The sequence below is a fragment of the Vipera ursinii genome (assembly GCF_947247035.1).
Source record: "Vipera ursinii genome assembly, chromosome: W".
Lineage (NCBI taxonomy): Eukaryota > Metazoa > Chordata > Lepidosauria > Squamata > Viperidae > Vipera > Vipera ursinii.
The window spans coordinates 34079148-34098167 of NC_139522.1; the positions used below are offsets into that span (position 1 = coordinate 34079148).

A 19020-nucleotide genomic window follows, 5' to 3' on the forward strand; every position below is an offset into this window, starting at 1 on the left:
ATGAACAAAATAAGTTTTGTAGACAAAATAATTATTCTTTATTGAAATAGGGATTTGTGGGTTTTTCCTATATACTATAGGCCACTCTAGAATATCCTATTGCAATTAGATAAAATTTAAAAACAGGATATTGATATGTATTACTGAAAATATATTTTAAGTTTTGTTGATTGACTAGGTTACAACTAGAAATGTACTAACTTGCCTATTTTTACTATGTAATAACTAAGGGAAGTAGAGAGGGCATCTCTGTTGATGTAACCTGAACTATTTACAACTGGTTTTTTCTTATTTTAACTACTCAACCACCATATTATTTCACAAATACATGTATCTGTAAATATTAAAAAATCAATAAAACTTGTCTAAAAAAAACAGTACCTGTGATAGGGACCTTGGAGTGCTAGTGGATGATCACTTAAATATGAGCCTTCGGTGTGCAGCAGCCACCAAAATAGCTAATGCAGTCCTTGGTTATATAAACAGATACATAGAATCAAAATCATGTGAAGTATTACTACTTTATAAAACCTTAGTAAGACCACACCTTGAATACTGCATCCAGTTTTGGTCACCACATTACAAAAAAGATAATTGTCAAGCTACGAACCCTATGGTCTTTAGGACCGCTATATGCTTCTAACTTGCCAACAGTGTGGGAGGGAGACAGAGGAGGTGTTTTGGTAAACTAAAGTTTCTTCTCATAATAATTACTGAACGATGTATTGGACAATGTGACCTGAACCTGAGAGGGGAGGGAAAGTTCCATTCTTTTAATTAACTGCTTCCCGTCATTTCCTCAGAGCTAGCTTTCCTTTAACCCTGCCGGTTTATATCTGCTCAATAAAGTATACATTAGAGAACGCAATGGCTCTGGTGTTTTTCTTTGGTTGGGCTTTTCAGCTGGAGGTTGACAATAATGAGATTTTGGAAAAAGTGCAGAGAAGAGCAACTAGGATGATTAAAGGCCTGGAGACCAAAAGATATGAAGAATGGTTGCAGGAATTGGGTATGGCTAGTCTAGAGAAAAGAAGGACTAGGGGTGACATGATAACAGTATTCCAGTATTTGAGGAGCTACCACAAAGAAGTGGGGGGTCAACTTATTTTCCAAAGCACCAGGAAGCAAGACAAGGAGCAATGGATGGAAATTAATCAAGGAGAGAAGCAACCTGGAATTAAGGAGAAACTTCCTAACAGTGGAATGCCTTATTTCAAAAGTTGTGGGTGCTTCATCACTGGAGGTTTTTAAGAAGAGACTGGACAGCCACATGTCTCAAATTGCATAGGGTCTCCTGCTTGAACAGGGGGTTCAACTAGAAGACATCCAAGGTCCCTTCCAGCTCTATTCTGATTGATTGATTGGTCCAGGTTTCAAAAATGTGTCAAAAAATAATTTCAGCTGGCAAAGGCTTTCATAGGTGGAGACAAGAAAGTGGGTGTATCCACACAATTGAAGACTCAGCTACAATGCAATCCCCAAAAAGACTCAGGTAGTCAATTGTTGCTACTACAATCTTGACCTTTCTGACCCCCCCTCCCCCCCACAAACATACCCTGCAGGCACCACTAATGGGTAGTTCTTTTTTTAAAAATTTTTTTATTGATTTTCTAATATTACATTTACATATTTGAAAAGCAGCGTGGTGGCTGGGTAGTAGTAATTCAATTGCATACAAATATCATTAGTACAGATTTCAGATTGCGAGCATAAACATTTCCTCTCTTTTTCCCTTCATATGTACTGTCTATTTGTGAATTTAAAGACAAGTTTTATCCTATCAATCACATAAAAAATAACTTTCTTACATATATCCATAGTTTTTAGTTTACACATATTCTAGTTGTTTTAACATACAATCTTTTAGACAATCAATGACCTAATAGATTTTTCAATTTTAATTCAATTTTAATTTCCACTAACATTTAGATTTAACGTTTGATATTTATCATTCCCAAAATTTTAATATACTCCCAAATCATCTATCTAATATTCAAAATACACATGCCATTTACTTCTCACCCTCTATGTCAACAAATTAAGGATACAATATGATATCCTTCCTTTTTGCTAATTTTCAGTTTTGTTTTTTAAGCAATAATCAAAATTTCTTTTTTATTTCAGTATTTAATACTTCCTCTCTTCCTCTTTGTATCTGCTATCTCTTGCTTAAACTGATAATTTTCATTTTTAATGGTCCATATAGATCCATTTATTACTTTCAACAATAGGTTTTTAGGTTATCTACATTATTCACCTTTACATGACCTTTATGCACAAATCAATATTCAAATTAGCTATTAGTAGTTATACTGCTAAATTTTAATGACCAATTTTTTTTCTTTATCTCAGTTCATAACAATGTCTTGTGTTCAACATGCACATCTTATCTATTTAAGTACATTCTGTTTTAGATTTCAGTAAGATGGTCGAAACTCCATTCTTCTTGAGTCTTATTCTGGCTTTTTTCCTTTGCCAAATCATCTTCCATGTCCTTGTTTTTGGGTCATCGAACCAATCTCCTTGTAATATCATGTATATTAATTGATGTTGGCAAAAACATCCGGTTGCCATTTTTTTGAGAGGACTTGTAGGTCTAGTGGGTCGTCTCTTTATTCTTCCATATCGACGTGGTTGTTCTGAATTGTTTGTCTTCTCATCCAACTGTTCTTTTTCTAGATCCTCTAGTTCCTTCTGTGTTGTATAAGAAACCTTTTCCTTTTTCCAAGTTGTTGATATCTTTTCTGGATTTTCAAATAGCAATATTTGTTGAATTATAGATTCTTCTGTCATAGTATTTGAAAGTTTCATTTTTTCCTATTGTATTTTGTATAGATGATTCTTTAGTTGTGGTCAAAGTTTGGGCTTTCATATCTGGGCTGTCTTCTTGTTCCTTCACAGAGCCTCTTAGTATTTCATTGGTAGTGGTAAGAGTTTGAATTATTGTTTTCAACATAGCGAGAGTTTATTGATCTTCAACTATAAAGAAATTTTGTTCCTGGCCTTCTTCCATGTTGCTATTTTAAACTAAAGGCTTTACACTTAAAAAATCCAAGAGAGAAATAATTATTTGTTATTTCTTAGTATGTTTAAGGTGAGTTAAAGTGTGATAGAATTTAATGTTTTATTTTAGCTTGTTAGCATATTTTAGTTTAAGTTTGTAAAGTTTATACCCTGTATTCAGCTCTGGGAAGTCGGGGGGGAGGGGAGGGTAAGGGAGGGTAAGGGGTAGGGGAGGGGGAGGGAGGGAGTTCTTTCTTTTTAAAAATGTACTGTAAAACTTTTCAATAAAAAAAATCCAAGAGAGATATTTTTTTTATAGTTAGGGAACACAGAGACTTTCACAGCTGTTCTTTCAGAGCTCTCAAGGTTATGTATCTTATCTATTTCCCTGGGCAGTCAGCCTGGCCCCTTTTAAAGTTTCCCTTTGAGTCCCAAAGTTATCTTAATCTTTTCAGTGTTTCTTTTTTTTCATAAGAAGAAACCCAGATTTCCAACAGAAGTAAATAATGAAAAATAAGAAATAAAAAATCTTTCAGTCCACATGCTTTAAGAAATAAAGTTCCAATTGGGATTCAGTTACTTTTTCAACGTTTAAAACGCCCTTGGGTATTTCGTCGCTGCTCTTTCTGGAGGGAGGGCTAAAGTTCCCCTTCCCTCACCGCAGGGGGGAGAATGCTTAGCAGCTTAAGGAGGTACAGAAAGTAATTAGGGTGTAAAAGAGGTAGACCTCACCCAGTCTCTTCCGCTCTGCTTTAAGAGTTGCCTGCTGGAAAATGTGACTTTGGCTGTTCATAGCCTAGGGATGAGCCATAATGGCCGGTCCTTTCATCCACTGGTTTGGAGGGATCGCCAGATCTAATGGGAGAGTTGTGGCTCTCCCGCGATCCAGCGAGCACCCCTCCTTGCTGGTCCCCTCTTCGGGGTGACTTTTGGCCCTTTTCAGGGGCCCCTAGCAATGCAAAACTGGACGGGGGAGAGAGAGCAAGTCTCCCAGCCATCCATAGTGGCTGCGTGGCAAACCAGAAGTCCGCTAATGGCTAGTTCTTGTGCTGTGAGCAATTCATTAACTCCCTTTGGTGGTAATTATATTTTAATTTAATTTAAAATATAATTTTATAAATAGTTTTATAAATAAAATGTAATTTGTAATTACATCTATATTTCCTCTTCGGAACCAGACTCTATTTTCTTTGGGGTTTCACATTCTTGCAAAGACCATTTTCAGTTTGCAAATCCTTTGCTTTCTAAAATAAGGCCTGTTCTGAAAGTGGCACAACAAACCAACTTTTCAATCCAGTGCACTGTGTAGCTTCTCCTGATACAGCAGAGAGTTGCTATAGAGCGATGACTTTTAGAGGTGTGTGTGGATGCATCAACTAACCACTGCCATGAATGTATTTGAGTTAGGTTGATGCTTTTCATCCTGACAAGAGTTAATGGATGCACAGACTGCAGAACAATCATTTTAACTGCCAGCTACAGTATTTTACTGGAGTAAACAACATGTTGACCATTGTGATCTTTGCTCATTTAATAGATCCTGTGCTCAGTATTATAATACACTTTCTTCCTGTTTTTTCTGACTTTCAGCTGCCTTAACTAAAGCCTTCTTCGCATCACTCCAAACCCTTTGAAAAGAACCCACCCAATCACTTAGGGTAGTTGACAATGGGGGTTCCTGTGGGCACTCTGGAATGGGCACGAACTCCACCCCCGTGGCTAACTTAAATGGAGTGAAACCAGTACTGCGGTGCACTGCATTGGTATATGCCACTTCTGCAAATGGCAAAAACTCTGACCAGTTTGTTTGCTGATAGTTGACATAGCAACGCAGGTACTATTCCACTATTGCATTAGCTCATTCTGCCGATCCATTCGTACTGGGTTGAAAAGCAGAACTGAGCCCCTGGGAAGACCCAATCATTTTTACAAATTCTCACCAGAACTTAGCAGTAAATTGGATCCCATGATCTGAAATGATGCGCTTAGGCACCCCATGCAGCCGGTAGATGTGTTGCAAAAACATCTTTGCTAGCTTATGGGCTGAGGGGAGTCCAACACATGCACTGAAGTGGGCTTGCTTGGAAAATAGGTCTATCACAGTCCATATTACACTGTTTGTACCACTTTCCAGTAGCTCCACGATAAAGTCCATGGCTATCTCCTCTCAGGGTCTGGTCGGGTCAGCAACCTGCTGCAACAGAACTGTCTACATTGAAGAGCTCGGTGCATTCATTCCCGATGTTTACTATGTTCCGTCTGCCAGTAGTAATTTGCTTAGTCAGAGTCATTTGTCTAGGTTTTCTCATTTTCAGGTCCACCATCTTGAAAAAGCAAGTTATATAGTCAAAGACGGAGATATTGTTGCTGAAACCATGTTGATTGGTGGTATTTATTACTTAAAACCAAAGTCTAAGCAGCAAGAGCAGGCAAGTATACACGTTCCAAAAAGCACAGGCCCAGAGAGAGACGTTCCAGAGAGAGATCCTGTTGCTACTCCAAAGGTTCCTAATAATGATAAAAATACAAAAAAGACACAGGTTGCTCACAGCAAGCCTGGGGTTCCTAATAAAAATGCTAATGTTGAGAATTCACTAACAGGTAAACCTTTGCATTCCAGGTGTATCCATAAGTGGCACAGAAGATTGGGTCATGCCAGTTTCCGTGTTCTGAAGAAGATGCCAGAGTTCGCAAGAGGTTTGGATCTAAAGGGGTGTAAGGTGTTCTTGGACTGTGCTGTCTGCAAGAAAGCCAAATCCAAAGCAGCAGCAATTCCAAAACGTGCTACACGCCTGTCAACACGCATTTTTGATTTGGTACACACTGACATAGTTGGTCCTTTTGCACCAAGACTTGGTGGTAATAGATATTTCTTGACAATCATTGATAATTATTCTAGATATGGATATGTATATCCTATGAAAGAATAATCTGAGACCTTTCAGATCTTTAAAGACTTTGCTAGTCTTGTCTATACCCAATTCGATGTCAACATTGCCAGAATCCAGAGTGATCGTGGTGCTGAATTCATGTCTCAGCGTTTCCAGGACTGGATGCGTGAGAATGGGATAGTACATCAGACATCTACTCCTTATACTCCAGCTGAAAATGGAGTGGCAGAACGCAGAAATGGGGTTTTGCAAACCATGATGCGTTGCCTTCTTGAAGATGCTAACCTCAGTCTTCCATACTGGGGTGAAGCTATCAAATATGCTAACCATATCATCAACCGTACTTGGAGTAGTGTGATAAATCAGACCCCTTATTTCATGTTGTATGGACACAAGCCTGATCTCTCACATCTCCATATTTTTGGTTCATATGCTATGGTGAATATTCCTTTAGCCCAAAGAAAGAAAGGGGGTCCTGCAGCAAAAAGGATGAGATTTATGGGCATTGATGATAATTCAAAATGGAGCAAATACATTGACTCTCATCATGTTATTGTGGTTTCACAATCTGCTACTTTTGAGGAAGATGCTGACTGGTCCAGGATTCATTCTAACGATCCTGGAGTTTATTTTCCTAGAGATGATGTTGTTGATGCCACACAACCTGATGATCAAGATTCACAGGATAATGTTCCTTCCACGTGTTCTTCTCAACCTACTGTTCCGACTTCGCAAGCCGCCGATGTTGCTGCTGGCGACAATGATGAAGACAAGGACGACACGGAAGAAGAATGGACGGTTGGCCCGAGACGTTCCAAGAGGACCACAAAGGGAATCCCTGCAAAACGGTATTCGTGGCAAGTAACAAAAACACCTGTACCTTTGATTTGTAATGTTACACTTCCACCTGAGAAGTTCACACAGATCAAACATCTTCCTGAATCAGAACAAGATAAATGGTTTGAGGCAATGCAGGCTGAAATGGACAGTCTAAAGAAACTTCAAGTGTTTACGCCTGCAAGCCCTCCAGCAAACATGAAAGTTATTGGTACTCGATGGGTCTACAGGATCAAAAAGAAGCCGAATGGTGAGTCGTTGTACAAGGCCAGACTCGTAGCCCAGGGTTTCGCTCAACGTTATCCTGAGGACTATACAAATACATACTCACCCACAGTGCGGACTGAAAGTGTGAAAATTGCATTAGCCACTGCAACTATCCTTGGCCTAGAGGTTTTCCAGTTCGATGTTGAAACGGCTTATCTACACGCTGATCTTGACGAGGACATCTACGTGAAAGGTCCTCCAGGTTTCCGACAGCAAGAAGGGGATACGTGGTTTCTACACAAAAGTCTTTATGGTCTGAAACAGTCTGGTTTAATGTGGTACTTATGTCTTTCTGACAAACTAAATTCAATGGGCTTTATTAAGTCCGAAACAGATGAATGCGTGTTTACTAAAAGATTCGGTAATAGGTATGAGATAATTCTTGTTTATGTCGATGATATTGTTTATATTGGTCCAAATAAGCAGATGAGTGAGGTTTTTGCTAAAGCTTTACAAAAGTTTTTCACATTGAAGTGTTTAGGATGTATTAACACTTATTTAGGTGTTCAAATTGCCAAAACTCAGAAGGGGTTTAGTCTCACACAAGAAGAGAAGATTGAACAACTGTTACATCACTGTAACATGGAGGACGCTAAGCCTGTGAGTATACCCATGCAAACTGACTTTCACATTTTGGCACATGAACCAAGTCCTGAGTTCGAAGATCAAACACTATATCGCTCAGTCATTGGGTCGCTGCTATATATTAGTAGTTGGACTAGACCCGACATTGCACTTAGTGTTAATCTGTTATCACGACACGTAGGCAAGGCAAAACAGTTTCATTGGACATGTGTTAAAAAGTTATTGAGGTATCTAAAACACACCAAAGACATGAAGTTGTTGTTGGAACCAACACATACTGACTATGCAGAGTTATGTTGTTATGCAGATTCAGATTGGGCGAGTGATAAGAAGTCACGGAAAAGTACATCAGGTTACATGATGTTCTTAAATGGATGTCCTGTTTACTGGCATGTGCGTAAACAGAATTTTGTTTCTTGTTCCTCTACAGAAGCTGAGTATGCTTGTGTGTCTGATGCATGCAATTCTTTAACCTGGTTTGATGCTTTAGTCACAGATATCTGGACACATCCGATTCGACCGATCACAGTGATGGAAGATAATGAATCTGTGATTTATATTTCTGAAACACGTTTTACAGGTTCAAGGTCCAGACACATTGACATCCGATATCAAAACATAAGGCAACTGGTGAAACAAGGTTTTGTGACATTACAGTATGTGCCTACACGTGATCAAATTGCTGACATGCTGAACAAACCACTTCCTACAGCCCAGCATGAGTATCTGCGTGAGAAGATGTGCCTTACTTGAGTCTTCACTTTGCTGACGAAAGAAGGGGAATGTCACTGCACTTTTTTTTTGTTCGTCAGAAAAGTTCATTTCTAACTGTACATTTCCCCTGCTCTCTGCACCTGTTGTGATAACTTATCTGGTAACCATAGTGAATCCCATATGACTAGTTATGTTATGGTTTCAGTCTGTTTAGTGCGCATGTCTAGAAAAGGTTCTCACAGTGTTTATCTTTATTGTTTTATTCACTTTGCTGTTACTGTCTGTTACGTTAGGATGTAGTTAGCTAGCTCTCTTTATAATATATATTTAGTTTTTATATTTTTGTAAGTAAAAAGGTATTTAGTAAGATTATGCGTCGTGTTTTTATTGCCTTCCTGCATGCATATCATGCATTCTCTGAAGCACGGTCCTTCGCCCTCTACAAAGGTGATTTTTACCTTGACAGACTCTTCCTTGATGGGCTTGCTGGCTGCACAGACAGCACAGCTCCCCACATAGCTCTCAATGTCTTTCTTCATCTTGGGCCATGAGAACTGACGGTTAGCGAGACCTAGCATTTTCAGGAACCTAAAATGGCCTGCTTGCTTGGCATTGTGGCTGCATTGTAGGACTTGCAGTCGCGGGCGGTCTGGAACATACAACTTCTCCCCTTTCCATGTCAACCCCTCCCTCATGGTCAACTCTTTCGGATGAGCCACAAACAATACATCAGTTTGCAGCTCTTGCTTCAGCTGTTGTGCAAACGCATTGGTGTGGGGGGGTGAGCTTCTCTTTTTCTCCTGCCATCTGGTTGTTGCTTGCGCCACTTGCTGTCTATCGGGAATGACCAAACTATCCACCTCCTACCATTTGCTTTTGTATTGGGGCATGCGGGATAGAGCATCAGCTAGGAAGTTCTTCCCTCCTGGGATGTATTTTAGTTCGAAGTCAAACCTTTTGAAATACTGCACCCATCTGACTTGCTTAGGAGAAAGTTTGCAGAGGGTTTTCAGGGCTTCTAAGTTTTTATGGTCAGTCTACACTTCAAAGGGGATCTTGCTTCCCTCCAGGAACTGCCTCCAAGTTAGTAGTGCTCACTGCACCACAAAAGCCTCTTTCTCCTACACCACCCATCACTGTTCCATTTTATTTAGTTTGCGAGATGTGTATGTGCACAGCTGTAAGTTCCCCTCCCCATTGCGCTGGAGGAGAACAGCTCCCACAGCCACGTCACTGGCATCTGCCTGGATCATGAAAGGTTCTTCAGGGTTTGGGTGTTTTAACACTGGTTCAGCACCAAATAGCCCCTTCAAATTTTCGAATGCCGCTTGGCAACTCGTCCAGTTCAAGGGCTGATTCATCCGGGGCTTCTCCCCCCCTTTTCCAGTTTCCAACAACTCCATGATTGACAAGGCAATCGTGGCAAAAGAGGGGATAAATTGCCGGTAGAAATTTGCAAACCCCAGGAAACTCTGCAGTTGCTTGCGGGTGTGAGGGACTTGCCATTCCTAGATGGACTTCACTTTTCCCGGTTCCATCTCTATCGCCTGACACAACACACGGTAGCCCAAATAGTCCAGTCTAGATTTGTGAAACTCACATTTTGACAGTTTGGCATACAGCTGAGTGTCCAAGAACTTTCTCAGCACCTGTCGCACGAGTTTCATGTGGTTATCCATAGTCTCTGTATAAATGAGGATGTCATCAAGATACATTAGAACCCCCTTATAGAGGTGCTCATGCAGCACCTCATTTATGAGTTACATGAACATAGCATGGGCCCTCATAGTCCAAATGGCATCACTTTGAATTGGTAGCTACCAAGGGGGTAGTTTAAGGCTGTCTTCCACTCATCACCTTCCTTAATCCTCACCTGGTAGTACGCCTCCCTCAGGTCTAATTTCATGAAGATCTTTCCTTTGGCCAAATGGCCTAGCATGTCCTTCATGAAAGGGGGGGGGGGTACATGTTCTCCATGCACACACTGTTAATCCCATGCAAATCAATGCATAATCTCAGCGACCCATCTTTCTTCTCTTTAAATCAGGGGTTCCTGAGGGTGCGAGATGATACTCCAGGGGGTGTGAAAACTTGAGTTTTCAAAATTATAGTGTATATGCATAATTCGTTGCTGTTATTTTGAACTTTTGTAAGGGGTGCAAGAATATATCAGAAGTATTCTAGGGGTGTGGGGTATAGAAAAAGTTGGGAACCACTGCTTTAAATAGTACTGGGGCTGCTACTCGGGATTTTGTGGCTTGGATGAACCCCCTTGCTAAATTCTTGTCAATGTACTCCCTCAGCTCCTTCAGCTCCTTCAGAGTCATGGAGTACATCTTTGATTTGGGGAGTTTTGCCCTGGGTAGGATTTTGATGACACAGTCCGTGGGGCAGTGAAGTGGCAGGATGTTGCCTCCCCTTCCTTCTCAGGCTTCTCTTTTCTCTTGTCAGGTGGGCTTGGGGCCCACTTCCTCATAATCATTCACTTTGAGGCTCTCTCCCAATAGATCCGAGGCCCCCACTTGGCTAACCATGCCAGGCCCAGGATCATGTTCCCAGCCATCTTTGGGGTGACCATAAAACGAATAGTCTCTTGGTGGTCTCCTAACTCTAGCTGCACTTGCTCCGTCAGATGGGAAGCGGTTTTGCCTCCTATCAACAAGCCATCAGCCTGTTCAAACTTCACAGGTTTCTTGAGCTTCCTTACATGTAGCCCTAGCCTCTGCACTGTGGCTTGACTAATTAGGCAACGGGAGCAACCAGAGTCTATGAGGGCCTTAACCATCCCCCTCGCCCCTGAGTGGGATGTTTTAATGCCTACCCTAAATTCAAGGTGACTGACAGGTCCACTCACCATCAGATTGTCTTCTCCCTCGTTCTCGCTGTCATAAAGGGCGGCCCCTCTTCAGTCAGAGTTCCATCCCCTCCACGCTCTGGAGGGGAGACCTCAATGACCTGGGTTGCTGCTTGGGATTTCTCCTTCCCCTTCTTTGGAGGCTTTTTCAGCTTTGAGGGGTTTGGCGCCGCGGAAGCCATCTGAGTGGTTAGTGCCAGGCACATTGCTGCCCAGTGGCCCTTTTGGCCATAGCAAAAGCACATGATGGGAGCACGGTCAGACAGCCCTGCAGGCACCAGGGATGCTGCTGCTGGTGGTTTTCTCCCCAACGCGTATCTCTCTTGGCTTTTCTTCTGCTGTGGTCCAAGGCTCCCATGGTCCTTGTACACCACCAGGTCTATCTCTATGGTGGTGACTAGCTGGTACCAGTCACTGAGTTGATTCGGGATCCCTCAGGCTAGGCACATATGGAAGAGGTTGTGGCTCAGCCCCTGTCAAGAGTTGCTGTGGCCAGAAAAGACTTCCGGTTTGCCATCGCGGCACCTGCGGATGTAGGAAGGCGAGCTCTGTCTTCCGCATCCGAATTCACCCCACTGGGGGACCCTGGAAAGGGTCAAAAGTCTCCCTGTAGGGGCGCTGAGCAAGGAGGGGACCCCCGCTTGATCATGGGAGGGTGGCAGCCCTTCCACTTCATCTGGGGCAGCCCTCCAAACTGACGGTGGAAAGACCAACCATAGCAATATGGCTCGTCACTAAGCTGCTGACAGCCGAAGTCAAAATTACTACCAAGCACCTGTAAAGCAACGCAGACGAAACTGGGTGAGATCTGATCATCTCTTTAAGACTTTAAATATCTTTTCCTGCAAAATCAGGAAATCATTCTTTCAGCTTGTAACAAAATAAGATGCAACATAAAGAAACAAGATGCCAGCTTAGATACACAAACCCAGATCTTGACTACAACCAAAGAACTAACAATGCAGAAAGTAACAGAAGAAGTGGAACAACTAAATACTAAGACAGAGGACCCAATTGACCAACAGATCCAGCCAACAGAAAAATCAGAAAAGGGAGTGACAACACTGAAAATGGAAAAGACTTTTAACATAAATCAGAAGAATTTTGAGGAAAAGGAAGAAGAACAGATTGAATGGAAGATAAACCTATCAGAACAATTGTAGGAAATTGGAGTAACAGGGAGGCAATTAAATGAATACAAATGGGCTAGTTCTTCCAAAAAAACTGTAACCAAATGGTCTTTCTTATTCCAAATAATACATACAATAATAGAGGGAGAACTGTTTGAGGATTCAAATGTACTGACATGGAAGGTCAGTTGGCAAAGGAAGAAAGCCAGAGCAAGGCTGAAAGAAACTAGGGTTTTGATCTATTAGAGGGGATTTTATACTACTGATTAGAGGGTTGAATATGGTGAAAAATAGATAATTTTTAGAAAATAAACTAACATTATTGTTAGGAGTTGTTGTGCAGAGGTCTCCTTGTGCTAGCAAAGAGTTGCACAAACAAGGAAGGGTACTGAGAGCAGTAAGAGTCACACAGTAACCACAAGAGTACACTGAGTTGTGAAAACAGAAAGTATTTTACTTTTGAGGTGGTGTAAAAACAAAAAATACACGGTCAAAAATAAAACAGTCCAGGTCATATACAATAGTAACAGTCCAAGGAGTATTCTAAATACAAAGTCTTCTTACCGGTCCAGAGGTCAAATACACAGTTCAGGTTTATCACAGTAGTAAACCAACAGTACAGCAAAACAGTAATAGTAGAGAGAGCAGTGAATTCAGAGAGAGAGAAGCTACTTTCCTAGCTCCCTCTTATGGCCATGAGAACACTTACACACCCATTGGCCAATTAACATCTTAAAGTCACAACATCATAGTTTATATATTTTCAACCCAACTATGTAGGCTATCACCATATGCCTAACAATTATAATTGAATAGGTAAGATGTGTAATAAGACTAACAAACTTTTGGTTTAATGTGGTGGAAAATAGATAACTTTTAGAAAATAGAATCAGATTATATGCAAATAGATAAGTTGTGTATTTAGAATATTAGAATTTGTTATGAAAGGGAAAAATGTAGAAGTTGAGATGAGGGAAACTTTGGTCACCTAAAGCCTGGAAATTATAAGTACCAAATGTTAATTTGAATATTGATGGGAAATTACAGCCTGGGGGGAAAAAGCAATAACAGGACATAGATTGTATATAAGGATTGAATGCAAACACAATTAAGATATGTATAAGCTAAAAAGTATTGATAAATGTAACAAAGGTGGTTTTTACTTAGTTGATAATAATAAGAACTATATTAGCCTAATATGAGATAGTAGATATTAAGGGAAAAAGAGGGGAAATATCTGATGTTGTAACTTGAGATTTGTGCTAAAGATTTATGTATGTTATTGAATTATTGATTACCATGTTGCTTTTTAAATGTTTAATTGTAAAATTTAAAAAAACTAATAAAATATTATTTTAAAAAAAGTTGCTGTGGCCAGTGCCTCAGCCTCCCTGCGATCCTCCTGAAATCTCTATTCAGTCACTGGTCTACTCCCCTGCTTGACCTTCCAAACCTCTACCTCTGCCCATTGGGTTTGTGCAGGGTCTCTGAACCGGTCTCTGAGTCCACAGAGAAATGCATCTGGGTCTGCCAACTCAGGGATGCCTTCATCATGGAGAATTGTCACCCATTCCGCCACCTCCCCTTCGAGGTTGGCCACTATGACATCCACCCAGGCTTCATCATTAGGGTACTGTTCTCCATGTCAATTGAGGTGGGTCCAGACTTGATTGAGGAAGAATGCCAGCTTCTTGGGGTTTCCATCAAATGTAGCCCTCAGCAGTGGGAGTGGAAGTGGCTTTGGCACTGGTCCAGGTCTCAGCATCCAGCCCCCACCGTATGGGTACATCCACAGGTGATCTCCATATCTGGGACCCGGGGGTGGTCAGACGTCTGCCCTCCCACGCTGAGGAACAGGTGCTGGTGGCGGGCTGTGGGTTCTCTGTCCCAGATTGGGGCTGGTCTGAGGAGGTGGCCCTGGCAGTGGGCTAGCAGCTCTCCCAGTCACCACGGCTGCTGCTCCTGCTGCGTGCTGAGACGAGAGGGCTGGTGCCAATGCTAGGAGCAGAAAAACTTCCCTTTTTAGGGAAGGTGGTAGAAAAGGTGGTTTCTTGGCAGCTTCAGAGGGTCCTGAATGAAATGGATTATCTTGACCCCTTCCAGTCAGGATTCAGCCCCAGTTTTGGGACAGAAACAGCATTGGCTACGTTTGTTGATGATGTCTGGAAAGAGCAGAATAGGGGTACTGCAGCCATCCTTGCTCTCCTTGACCTCTCAGCAACCTTTGATACCATCGACCATGGTATCCTTTGAGGCCAGTTGCAGTTTTATGGGGCTGGGCAGCACAGTCTTATGCTGGTTTTGCTCCTTTTTCCAAGGGCAGTCCCAATCTATATTGATAGAGATTGAGAAATCCAGCCCATAGCTGCTTCTTTGTGGTGTGTCGCAGGGCTTGGTACTGTCTCCACTCATTTTTAACATCTACTGTACATGAAGCTGCTGGGTGAGACCAACCATTACCATGGGTTGAGGTATCATCAGTACACAGATGAAATTCAACTCTATATCTCCAACCCCGGGTGACCCAAGTGAAGTTGCTGCTGCCCTGTCTTGGTGCCTGGAGGCTGTGGCAGTCTGGATAGGGGACAACATGCTTCAACTGAACCCTGGCAAGACCAAATGGATTTGGGGGCATGGAGCTTCGAGATCCAAGACTTTAACATCTTTAGTTATGAATGGGGTTGCACTACACCAGACAGACTGGGGGTCTGAACTCACAATTCCTGGAGTTATGACTTCTCAAAAAGCAGGTGGCAGTCGTAGCTTGGAGACCCTTTGCACAACTCCATGTTGTGTGCCAGTTGTGAAATTTCCTGGATCATGAGTCCCCGTACTCAGTCATTCAAGCCCTGGTCATCCCACACCTGGACTATTGCAATGTGTTCTACATGGGGGTAACCCTTGAAGAGTATTCAGAAGCTACAACTGGTGCAAAATGCAGTGGTGTGGGGAGTTCTTAGGGTGGCCCATGTTAGACCGCTGTTCCGTGATCTGCAATGGCTGCCAGTTTGCTTCTGGGTGCAATTCAAGGTGTTGGTTATAACCTTTAAATCCCTTCATGGCATGGGTCTAGGTTATGTGAAAACTGTCTCACCCAAATGGGATTGGCTTACCCCACCTGCGCTAGCAGAAGGGACATGCTATGGACCCTGTCGGTCAAGGATTTTTGGCTGACAGGGTGCAGGAGAAGACCCTTTTCTGCTATGGCTACTGCCTTTTGGGACATTGTAGCCCCTGAGGTGAGATCTGTGCCCACCCTGCTGACCTCCGTAAGGGCCTGAAGTCCTGACTCTGCCATTTGGCCTGGGGCCCCAATGTGGGTGCACCATTCTGGAGGTGGCTATTAGATTAAGAAAAGCCCCCACCTCTCCCCATGTACATCGTGCTCTCCTCCACATCTTTCAACTGTAGCTGTTTTATTGTTATTTATTGTTTTATCATTTTAATGCCTACTGGTTTTAATGTTTGTAAGCTGCCCAGAGTCACCTCTAGATGAGATGGGTAGCAGATAAATCTAATAACTAAAGAAATAAAAAAAATCTGGAATTATGTTGTCTTTTCAGGCAGAGTCACGCAACTGGGTTGGTCTGCAATGTGCAAAATATTCCCTTTGAAATGCAAGAAGAGAAAAGGGGATTGGGAAATAAAATGGAGTGCATCCTAATTAATCTAAATACACAGTTTAAAAATGATTACAAAACTCCCAAGAGGAAATTTGCATTAGGAAACACACACTGTTATATCCTGGAGTAAAGCTGCATTTTTATTTTTTGTTAAAAACATTTAGTTTTCAGTGAGTTTGTTCACTAGATGCAGAAGTCAATTTACCTTGGACAAGATGCCACCAGCATGGATGACCAATTAATATTGGGGTGGGATGATTTACTCATCCAGAATAAAGATTGATTGTTCAGTAGATCAAGATTCCCGGCTTTTCAACCTTTTCACCGATTGTACCACTTTTAGGTTATGGCAATATTCGAGTACCACCAGTTGCCTAGCAAGGTGTCAAAAACTTGATGACCAAAAAAAAAGGAAAAAAGTGATAAAGTACAGGTAGTCCTTGACTTACAACAGTTCGTTTAGTGACTGTTCAAAGTTACAACAGCACTGAAAAAAGTGACTTATGACCATTTTTCACACTTATGACCATTGCAGCATCCCCAGGGTCATGTGATTTACATTTGCATGCTTGGCAACTGATTCATATTTATGATGATCACAGTGTCAATGGGGAAACCAGATTCACTTAACAACCATGTTACTAATTTAACAACTGCAGTGATTCACTTAAATGTGGCAAGAAAAGTCGTAAAATGGGGCAAAACATTTAACAAATTTCTCACCCCTTCTCCTTTTATATCCTCTCCTCTCTCCCCCCTCCTCCTTTTATATGTTCTCCTCTCCCCGCCCTCGTCTTTTTATATCAGAGGTGTTGAACTTGATTTCATTGAGGGCCATATCAGCATTGTGGTTACTGGTGGGGGGAGTGGGGGGTTATGGCCAGCTCTACATCACTCAGGTTGGGGGGTACATATGGGGGGGATCCAGGGGTCTCCTGTGGAGGGGGTTAGGGTTAGGCTCCTTCCTTCCCTCTTTCTCATTCCCATCTCCTTCTCCCTTTCCCCTCACTGCTTCTCTCACAAAAAGCCTTTTCTCTCTTTCTCATGTACACGACCCTCCAAAATCCTCCCCAATCTCACGCACACGTCCCTCCAAAATCCTCCCTATTCTCACGCACATGTTCCTCCAAAATCCTCCCCAATCTTATGCACATGTCCCTCCAAACTCCTGCCCATTCTCACACACACACACCTCCCCAAAAGCCTTTCCTCCCTCTCTCTCTCACTCCTTCTCTGAGAAAAGCCCTTTCTCTTCTGCCTCTTTCTCCGCCGTCTTTTTTTCCTCTCCCTCTCCTGCCAAAACTGCCTCCTTTTATAGACTCTCCTGTCTCCGCCCCCCCTTTCTCTTCCAGGTGTGCTGGAAGTGCCAATCTCGGGGCCTTTGTCTTGCCCCAGCAGCCCTTCAGCTCCCGAGGACTCTCTCACGGCAAGTCCTGTGCTACACCGCTTTAGCTCGTTTCCTCCCCCACTACACTTGGCTAGGCTGGGCAGGGCCGCGTACCACCTGCCAGGTGCCAATGTACCACCGGTTGTAAAGCCCTGTTCTAGATAATCTTCCATGTTTCCTTAGCCAGAACCTAGAGATAGGCAGGCCCTAGGATGGCTTCCAGAAAGGGACTTTTCATGAGCTTTGTCAATTCCCTCTGTAAATGCTATGAAACTGCATCAATCATGGACTTTTAAGGCCCACAGTAAATCCTCGAGTAATAAGTTCAAATACACACTTGCCAGTTTGTTCCAGCTTGAGAACCTTACCTTGTAAATGTATTAATCACTTTAAGTGGTGGTGAACCAGTTTGTACCAATGGGGTCTGCAAAATACATCAAGCTCAAAACAACTGTTCCAAAGGAAGACAGTGCTTTGGATCCAAAGCAGAAAAGGGCTTTGAATCCTTCTTGGCTTTGTAGAGTAGTTGCACAACCTCAAGAAAATATGTATCTGAGGTCAGAAGCTGCCAACCAAACATGACAAAACTATCTGAAGTGGATGTGGGCAAGAAATTGGCACCTCTTAATTCAAACGAGTATTTTTCCAACCTTGGTATCTCAAGAAAAGAAGAATCTTCTTTTAGAAGGTGCCAGTAAGTAGAGCATGTGTGACCTTTCATACTCAGAAGCAGCTTTCCAGCTTTGTATTTCCAGTGCTACACATCCCTACATTCAGGGGTTCGAAGCTCAAAATATAACATGCATTTTCAAGCTGTGACATTGTACATCTGTGGCATATCTGCAACTGGGCTATGGTTTTGTGGCTCATAATTGGATCTGGATGGCTTGCTTCTAGCCCATCTAATGCAGTAGAAGAAAGCAGTCATGGAACTGTGTCTAATGGTATAGAGGAGATGGGGTTGATGAGGAAATGGAGGATTGAAGAGAAAGAAGCAGTTAGGCCAGGCTAAAAAAAATGGAATGCAATGGATACCTGCCTCTTTTTAAGCTTGGTATGCTATGGACAAATGAAAGGCATATGACTGGGGAGATTATTTTATGTGAGCAGTTTAGTACACTACTGGGTTTCATACTTAAGTGTTGTTGATGGTGTCAAGCCCCGCCGGTCTGCCGCCCGCTCGGGCCTCGACATTGCCTCCGTCAAGCCCCGGACCCTGGGGTGATGGGCGTGGCTTCGCCCGCACACCATGGAGCGCGCCGCAGCCCCGCCGTGCAGCTGGCCGGCGCCCCGGACATTGGGATGATGGGCGTGGCTTCACCCGAACACCGGGGAGCGCGCCGCAGCTCCGCCGTGCAGCTGGCCGGCGCCCAGCTGATCGGCGCGCCCCCTCCAGATCGTCGACTCCGTCGGGCCCCGGACGCTCGGTTGATGGGCGTGGCTTCGCCCGAACTCTGCGGAACGCGCCGCAGCCCCGGCGCCCAGCTGGCCGGCGCCCAGCTGATCGGCGCGTCCGCTCCCAGACGGCCGGCGGACTCGCGCTCACCTCGGCGGCGAGGACGGCGCCGGGCGTCCACCGAACTAGTGCTGGCGTCTGCTCCGGACCCTTTAACTTCTCGGCAGCAGGTCTCTGAGCTGCAGGCGGCGTCCGGGCAGGAATGGACTGGAGGCGATGTGGGACTGAACGGACAGTCAGACCCGCCCCAGCAAAACGTAGAGGGGTGTGTGG

General features: G+C 43.1%; 1 long non-coding RNA gene across 1 annotated transcript; it reads left to right on the forward strand.

The window, feature by feature from the left end:
- The first annotated feature begins 6736 nt into the window (after positions 1 to 6736).
- Positions 6737 to 8664, forward strand: LOC310648242. The gene is made up of 2 exons (XR_014494039.1): positions 6737 to 7598; positions 7891 to 8664. It is a non-coding gene; the product is annotated as an uncharacterized lncRNA (long non-coding RNA).
- Positions 8665 to 19020: the final 10356 nt, after the last annotated feature.